This window comes from Eptatretus burgeri, chromosome 11 (genome assembly GCF_056783735.1).
Source record: "Eptatretus burgeri isolate ZD-2024b chromosome 11, Ebu_testis_v1, whole genome shotgun sequence".
In the NCBI taxonomy this organism is placed as follows: Eukaryota; Metazoa; Chordata; class Myxini; order Myxiniformes; family Myxinidae; genus Eptatretus; species Eptatretus burgeri.
Genome location: NC_140971.1, coordinates 8,915,396 through 8,924,382, shown reverse-complemented (window position 1 = coordinate 8,924,382; position 8,987 = coordinate 8,915,396). Strand labels below are relative to the sequence as shown.

The 8,987-nt window shown below is 45.0% G+C and overlaps 1 protein-coding gene across 6 annotated transcripts in view; it reads right to left on the bottom strand.

Moving 5' to 3' along the window:
• Nucleotides 1–8,987, bottom strand: part of LOC147016459 (uncharacterized) — a 428,934-nt gene that overhangs the window by 376,631 nt on the left and 43,316 nt on the right. The window lies entirely within an intron of this gene.

Below are 8,987 nucleotides of genomic sequence, written 5' to 3'. Positions count from 1 at the left end.
CAAGCAGCATGGGACTATTCTGTCCTATTCTGTCCTATGGTGTGCGTCATGACTATTCTGTCATGGGAATTTTTTTGTATTATTATCCCTATAGTTTCAAAATGGAAGCGAAGTTTTGCTATATTGCATTGGTCCAATCCATTGTCTTTACCAAAAGAATGTCCAAAAGTTTTTAATGTAATTTGACCTTGACCGAAATGTATTTCCTTGGCTCCTGGCGATCTCAAAAGTATCACCAAACGAATGGCCATTCCAAACTTAGTTGGAAATGACACCTTAAATGTTTTTTTTTACACTGTTTAGTTCCAAAATTAAACGAGTTTGAACATTAGACCCGGTGGACTGGCGGCCATCTTGGATTTGACCTCTCACGGTCCTCAGAAGTCAAACCTGACTTCCCTCCACATCTGAAAATTAACCTTATGGTATTCACTAACTATGTCAGAAAATTCATGCTTTTCTCATAAAATGTACAATTATTGTGCTTATCTGCTGTACTACTATGGCAGCGGGTAGATGAGGCACGAATTAGCGACTGCTAATATACTTGCAGAACGGTATGAAGTGCACTCCGCCTTAGGGGGGAGACCGGTTCAAGCGAACACCGCGATCTACAATAGAAATGGCAACCACTGTCGATTATTTCTGCCATCGAGAGGCAACAGCAACAATGATTTCAAACACAATGAAATCTTCATGCTGCATCGGTCGTCACGCAGCCACAAAAGGACCACGTTCTCCAGTTGGAGACCAGGCTGGGTTCGATAAGTATGCTACTGGTCGAAAGCCTAACAATCCAAGCAGGATTGTTAACTGGCGGAGTACAGTACGAGTATCGACACTCAACACTCGAACCATCAACTCCATCGAGAAGGTAAATGAGCTAGTTGTGAATGCAGATCACCACAATATCTGTGTCATCTGCATTCAAGAACATCGTATCCTTCATGAAGACATCGACATCAAATATGATGACCTGGGGAAAGGATGGACACTAGTGACTCGTTCAGCTTGGAAGAACCAGCAACATGCCACCATCGGAGGAGTCGGTTTCCTTCGAAGTAGCAAAGCTGTCCAAGCCCTCAACAACATCGAGATAATCGACAAGCGACTCTTGACTGCCTCGTTTAACGGCAACCCTCAAACCACCATCATTTCATGCTGCAGTCCAACGAACGTCTCCGATGAAGAAGATGCTTTAGCATTGTCTAACCAACTGACAGACTTGATCAAACCTGTCCCGAAGCATAATGTCTTGATAGTGGGAGGGGATATGAACGCTAAGATCGGCAGGAATGACTGCCACGGAAACTCCTATCATGATGAAACAAACCGAAATGGCCATTTTCTACTCGATCTGGTTGCTGGCTGCGAATTGTTTTCCCTTAACAACTCTTTTCGAAAACGACCTGGGAAACAATGGACATTCACTTATCCGAACCAGCAACAGGCACAGCGAGACTACATCCTCATGAATAGGAAGAGGCACAGCAGTGCAGTAGATTGCGAGCCATATAACACCTTTCATTCAGTTGGTTCCGATCACCAAATAGTTACGGCGCGAATTTGACTTAGCTTCCGCTCTAACGTAGAGTCAAAGATCACAACAGCATGATTGGAGCAAACTTCTCACCGATAATGACGTACGCTTAGCTTACACCGTCAAAGTCAACAACAGATTCGAGGTGCTGCAAGCTGCCGATGAAAGCTCCACAGCAGAGTCTGGTTACACTAACATCATCAGAGCACATGAGTATCCTGCAAAGAGGCATGTTCCATCACGCCAAAGAAGACGATGGAGAGTGCCTTGGGAAGACCACATCGTCCTCGAGAAACGCACTCAGCTCAAAGACGCACATAGAGCAATACTCTTGAATGATGACCATGTTGTAGACTTTACTGCAGATGATCAAGCCAAACGAGAGCTGAAGGAAGCTTATAAGCAGTCAAGAGCAGTATGTGCAAGAAAAGACCCATTTGATCACTGCTGCAACCCAACAACATCAGTCAAGGTTGGCATGGCAAACGGTAAATGAAATCTCTGGTCGAAAGAGTACAAACCAGGGAAAGCTAAGAGCTGAAAATCCACAAGACAGGCTCAACAAATGGCAGCAGTACTTTGAGCAGCTTCGAGGGGAACCACCATCGGTAATTGATGTACCAGTTGAGACTGTGGTGGATGAAACCCTGCCGATCAACACTGACCCCTTCACCATGGACGAAGTGATATCAGTTGTTAAGACCATGTCCTGCAATAAGGCTACTGGCTGCGATAACATCCCTGCTGAAGTCTGGAAAAGTGGAGCTCTAAACCAGCATGTGCTCGATATTTGCAATATGGCATTACATGGGGACAAACCATCAGAGTGGTCCAGAAGTGTTATACTCCCTTTCCCGAAAAAGGGTGATCTGGGCCGAGCTCATAATTATAGGGGTATCAGTTTAACCTGCATTTTGGATAAAATATACAACAAGCTACTGCTATACCGAATTCGTCCCAATATTGAACCCCCACTTCGCAAGAATCAAAATGGCTTCCGTCCAAACAGCGGTACCCTTGCGCAAATTCTGACACTCAGAAGGATAATCGAAGGCATTAAAGTAAAACATCGACCTGCCATTTTAACATTTGTAGATTTCCGAAAAGCCTTCGACAGCATCCACCGAGGTAAAATGATCCAAATTATCCGAGCTTACGGCATCCCACAGTTCTTAGTCAATGCCATTGGCATCATGTATAATGACACCATCGCACATATTAAGAGCCCTGACGGCGACACCGACTTCTTTGCTATTCTTGCAGGCGTCCTTCAGGGGGATACTCTAGCACCATTCCTGTATATCATCATGCTTGATTATGCGATGCGCAAAGCAACGAGAGATCATGAGCAACTCGGATTTACTCTGCAACAACGCCGAAGCGAGAGGTATCCTGCGGTAACCATCACAGATACCGACTTTGCTGATGACATCGCGTTACTTTCTGAGACCTTCCAGGATACACAAAAACTCCTGTAGAGGGTCGAATCTGCTGTCAAAGAGATCGGCCTTAACATCAACGCTGGCAAAACAGAGTACATGTCATTCAACACCACTCATGAGAACACACGTGTTGCTCTTCAGGGAGATACACTAAAACACATCAGTGATTTTCAGTACCTCGGATCTTGGGAAGATGACACTGCTAGGGACATGGAAATTCGAATTGCCAAATCCTGGGCAGCGTCATCAAAGTTACCTCCCATCTGGAAAAGCGAACTGACCCGAGATCAAAAGCTAGGATTTTTTCAAGCTGCTGTTGAAAGTGTCCTCCTCCATGGAGCAGAATGTTGGACACTTACACAAACCTTGACCACGAGATTAGATGGGGTTTATACGAGACTTCTAAGAGCCGCCATGAACGTTTCTTGGCGACAGCACCTGACACATAGTGAGCTCTATGGTACACTACCACAGGAATCACACAGACATTACTGCACAGGCGTCTTAGGTTCAGCGGACATTGCTGGAGAAGCCGGGAGGAAACTGTCCATAGTGCTATCCTATGGGAACCATTGCACGGTCACAGAATACGAGGTAGACCGGCCCTAACCTACATCGATACTCTAGAGCGTGATTCGGGTATTGGCAGGTGGGAGTTGCCAGGCTGTCTGGAGAGAAGTGATCTGTGGTGAAGAGTTGTTGCTAATGCCAGAGTTCGCTCGATCAGATGATTTATTTCCTGGATCACGTGATCACTTCGATGTTTCACACCCTGAGCTCGCTATTCTCTTATAATGTTCCTGTTTCACATGATCAGCTCGATGTTTCACACCTGTTAGAACCCACAACAGCGAGTGATACATCAATGGAAGGCGTATTCGGATTTATGACCGTTAACCTTTTTGTATTTAACAATATTGTGCAAGTGTGATGAATGTTTAAACTAGTAGGCCACTCGGTAGAGCGCATACCTCCACCACGTAATGTCTGATCCACGAGAACATATCGGGACCAATAACTTTTTGAGATATCTTGCTATATATAGTTTTTGGCCCTTTCTCTCAATGGTGAAGAATCACTTTAAAAAACCAAATAATTCTCATATCCAGATCCAGGTCTTCACCAAAATCGAATCAATTCGTCGTGGTCACACTCTCAACCTGTCCACCAAGTTTCATCCGAATCCGTCCACAACTTTTTGACATATCGTGCTATATATCAGTTTTGGCCCCATCTCTCAATGGTAAAAATTCGAGTAGTCGGATCCGGATCCGGATCTTCACCAAAATCTAAACAGTTCGTCCCTGTCACACATCCAACCTGTCCATCAAATTTTATCTGGATCCACCTACAACTTTTAGAGATATCCTGGACACAAACAAACAAGAAGATGACGTCGTGCAGAGCACGACACTTTCAAAATTCATAAAACAAATTTGATTTCAAAAATAATTGTTGGTTGAACTGACAAAATATGCAAATCCTCCTCAAATTTCAAGTCAATCGGATGAAAATTGAGGATTTTAAAAACACCACTTTAGTCGTTGACCTTTTGACCTTTAGCCCACAAAAACAAGTGTTGTTGGTTATGAGAATCTCCACCATGTGAGTTTCAAAATCTTAGATTTTCCAATTAACAAACACACAGAGAGGTGAGAACATCACCTCGTTCACCTTCGGTAGTGGAGGTAACAAATAATACATGTTAATGATATCACACTGAGTGGGGGTTAACGCTGTAAAAATAAAACCTGGGGGTAAGTATTAACCCGGGGTTCACATTCATGAGGTCTGAAACCGGGTCAAACAAACTCAGGGTTAACACCGAGCACCTGGTGAAGAAAGGGGTTAACATCGAGCACCTGGTGAAGAAAGGGGTTAACATCGAGCACCTGGTGAAGAAAGGGGTTAACATCGAGCACCTGGTGAAGAAAGGGGTTAACATCGAGCACCTGGTGAAGAAAGGGGTTAACATCGAGCACCTGGTGAAGAAAGGGGTTAACATCGAGCACCTGGTGAAGAAAGGGGTTAACATCGAGCACCTGGTGAAGAAAGGGGTTAACATCGAGCACCTGGTGAAGAAAGGGGTTAACATCGAGCACCTGGTGAAGAATGGGGTTAACATCGAGCACCTGGTGAAGAAAGGGGTTAACATCGAGCACCTGGTGAAGAAAGGGGTTAACATCGAGCACCTGGTGAAGAAAGGGGTTAACATCGAGCACCTGGTGAAGAAAGGGGTTAACATCGAGCACCTGGTGAAGAAAGGGGTTAACATCGAGCACCTGGTGAAGAAAGGGGTTCAGGCTTGAGATGTGAAAAGGCCACAAGGGGGACGAAGTGGGGATATTAAAGGTCAACATCACAGATATCATCTCCACCTTTGACCCCTCCCAACGGGTTTGTTCCCACGAGCCTCGATAACTCCCACATCCACCAATTAACTCCAAACATCCTCCATTTCACGAGTGGTTGAAATCACACCGATAACACCTGGGAATCCCATCGGAGACTCGAACACCCCCAGAAACCTTCACCTGTCGTGTGACCAATTTGAAATGAATTAACTAATCACGTGATCTGAAACATTTGGTAATTTAAACATTATGAATAATTATTAATTAATCGTGATCACTAATTACAAGGGGTTTGTATAATTGATCGGTTTGGATCAATCAATGGATTAAATAATAATTAAAACTCACATCGTACGGAAACCCGAGAGGAGGTAATTGGGGGACAAGACCAGAGAGATCGATCGGAGAGAGCGAGACACGAAATACCTGAAGATCACCTTTGCATCCTCGAGCTCCACCATCGTTATTCCCTCATTATCTGATAATCGTCCTCCTTCTATTTAAATATTTATTTTACTTCATTAACTTCATTTAACGTTTCATTCCCTTTTTATAATCACTGGAGGGAGGGGTCAGGGGGGGGTGGGAAATGGAGCCAAGTGAGTTGAGGGGGTAATTCGAGGAGTGAATCATTGTAACCTCATTTCACTTCCTCTCTGAAATTACTGATCCCGAATGAATAAACCCCTCCATCTCCCCCCCCCCACCCCCCGTCGGTGATCATAGTTTGTACCTCGTTATTCATTCCCACATTTAATTCCCCATTTATATTAAACTCCTCGAGATGTTTTCATTTAAAATTACTCACAAGGGGTCCGGGTCTGGGTCCGGGATTCGACCCCACGATGGGGTCTTCGGTTTAGAACAAACGAAACAACCCCCGTTTAACCCCCACGTCTCCCCTCCCCCCCCCCCGTTCCCATAACTCACTTTGTTCGAGTGAATCGCAGTAATTCAGTATCAGTCCCATCGCCATCTCCACCCTCCTCACCGCCTCGTCCGGGACCTGGGAACCATCCGGGGACGCGGAACGAACCAGTTTCATCAGAACATCTGAACAGGGTGGGGGAGGGGCGAGGGGGTTTAGGGAGGGAGAAGAGGGACAAGTCCCGAGACAAAACGTTTGTACAAACCGATGAAAGACACGTTCACGGACAAATGGTACAAACCGTGACGGAGGAACTCACCGATCCCGGCCGACTCCATGAACACGTCTCCCCGAGCGATCTTCTCAGATCTCTGATCGTACGGATCATACAGAACACGTAACCGGTACAAGGTGGGAAGAACCGAATCATCCAACCTGTGGGACACGTGATCCGTGGGGGTTTAACCCCGATCTCCCTCAACCCCACATGGGGATCACTCATGTCAAACCCGACATATCATTATAGTGGTTAATATACCGTGTGTACATAACTAGCTTAACTAGTACTTTGTACATCGATTAGAGTGTGAGACCAGCTCGTGACTTCCTTTCAAAGGTGGGGGGAGGGGTTTGTTTATTTAATTAAATTATCAATATTTTAATAATTATACATTGTAGTGATTTATCATCAAGGACTCGGACACGATCGACGAGAGGGACGAACACTCGCTCTGAGCTACAGAGTCTGGGTTCGATTCCTGACCCTGACCCTGGGAGAACTGTCATCCAGGTGTTTCACAGGTGAGAAGGTTACTGTGACGTGTGTGATTCATCAACGTGTGACGTCACTCGAATGGACGTTAAACCTGGGTCCCGTCTGTCGGAATTACTTGCGAAACGTTAAAGATACCACGGTGTCCTTTGGGAAGAGTAGGCGAGCTATCGCCGGCACGCGAAACAAATTCCTGCATTAACTAATCAAACGTCAGAAACGTCAGGCCTCGCCAGCCGGTTCGTGAAGAACTCGGGTCAATCATCCCCTGTCCGACCCCACAAGAGAGGGAGGTTCATGGTTGCCGTGAAGACGAAGAGAAAGAAGTGATTTATCGTTAACTAGTTACTAGTATCTAACCCCTCATTACCCTTGAGTGGTTTAATTAAATAATCATTGTCATCGTTTTCCATTCCTGCTGCTGAACTCGTGGATCGTATTGATCACAAGGATCAGAAATCACTTTTATTGATCCCTCAATGGGGAACAGGGAATAGGGGGGGAGGGGGAGGAGTTTGGGTAAGGGGAATGGTGGTTGGGAAGGGGGGAGGGTTGGTTGGGAAGGGGGGGTTCAGTCCGATTGGTTCAGGTCACAATGTCAGATGAACTCGAACACGTCGATCATGGGACCGACAAGTGACACCAAAGCCGGCCGTCCCAAAGTGTCGTGCTTAACATTCAGGTTGTCGTGGTGAAAAGCACAGTTTGTCGTACTTTGATGTGGTTAAAAGCGTGATTTGTTGTGGTTAAAAGCGTGGTTAGTCATGGTTAAAAGCGCAGTTTGTCATGGTTAAAAGCGCAGTTTGTCATGGTTAAAAGCGCAGTTTGTCGTGGTTAAAAGCGCAGTTTGTCGTGGTTAAAAGCGGTTTGTCATGGTTAAAAGCGCAGTTTGTCATGGTTAAAAGCGTGGTTTGATGTGGTTAAAAGCGCAGTTTGTCATGGTTAAAAGCGCAGTTTGTCGTGGTTAAAAGCGTGGTTTGATGTGGTTAAAAGCGTGGTTAGTCATGGTTAAAAGCGCAGTTTGTCATGGTTAAAAGCGCAGTTTGTCATGGTTAAAAGCGCAGTTTGTCATGGTTAAAAGCGTGGTTTGATGTGGTTAAAAGCGCAGTTTGTCATGGTTAAAAGCGCAGTTTGTCGTGGTTAAAAGCGTGGTTTGATGTGGTTAAAAGCGTGGTTAGTCATGGTTAAAAGCGCAGTTTGTCATGGTTAAAAGCGCAGTTTGTCATGGTTAAAAGCGCAGTTTGTCGTGGTTAAAAGCGCAGTTTGTCGTGGTTAAAAGCGCAGTTTGTCATGGTTAAAAGCGCAGTTTGTCATGGTTAAAAGCGTGGTTTGATGTGGTTAAAAGCGCAGTTTGTCATGGTTAAAAGCGCAGTTTGTCATGGTTAAAAGCGTGGTTTGATGTGGTTAAAAGGGCAGTTTGTCATGGTTAAAAGCGCAGTTTGTCGTGGTTAAAAGCGCAGTCTGTCATGGTTAAAAGCACATCTTGTCGTGGTTAAAAGCGCAGTTTGTCATGGTTAAAAGCGTGGTTTGATGTGGTTAAAAGCGCAGTTTGTCATGGTTAAAAGCGCAGTTTGTCATGGTTAAAAGCGTGGTTTGATGTGGTTAAAAGCGCAGTTTGTCGTGGTTAAAAGCGCAGTTTGTCATGGTTAAAAGCGCAGTTTGTCGTGGTTAAAAGCGCAGTTTGTCGTGGTTAAAAGCGCAGTTTGTCATGGTTAAAAGCGTGGTTTGATGTGGTTAAAAGCGCAGTTTGTCATGGTTAAAAGCGCAGTTTGTCATGGTTAAAAGCACAGTTTGTCATGGTTAAAAGCGAGGTTTGATGTGGTTAAAAGCATGGTTTGAAGTCGTTAAAAGGATGGTTTGTTCTGGTTAAAAGCGCATGTTGTGGTTAAAAGCGCAGTCTGTCATGGTTAAAAGCACATCTTGTCATGGTTAAAAGCGCAGTTTGTCATGGTTAAAAGCGCATGTTGTGGTTAAAAGCGCAGTCTGTCATGGTTAAAAGCACATCTTGTCA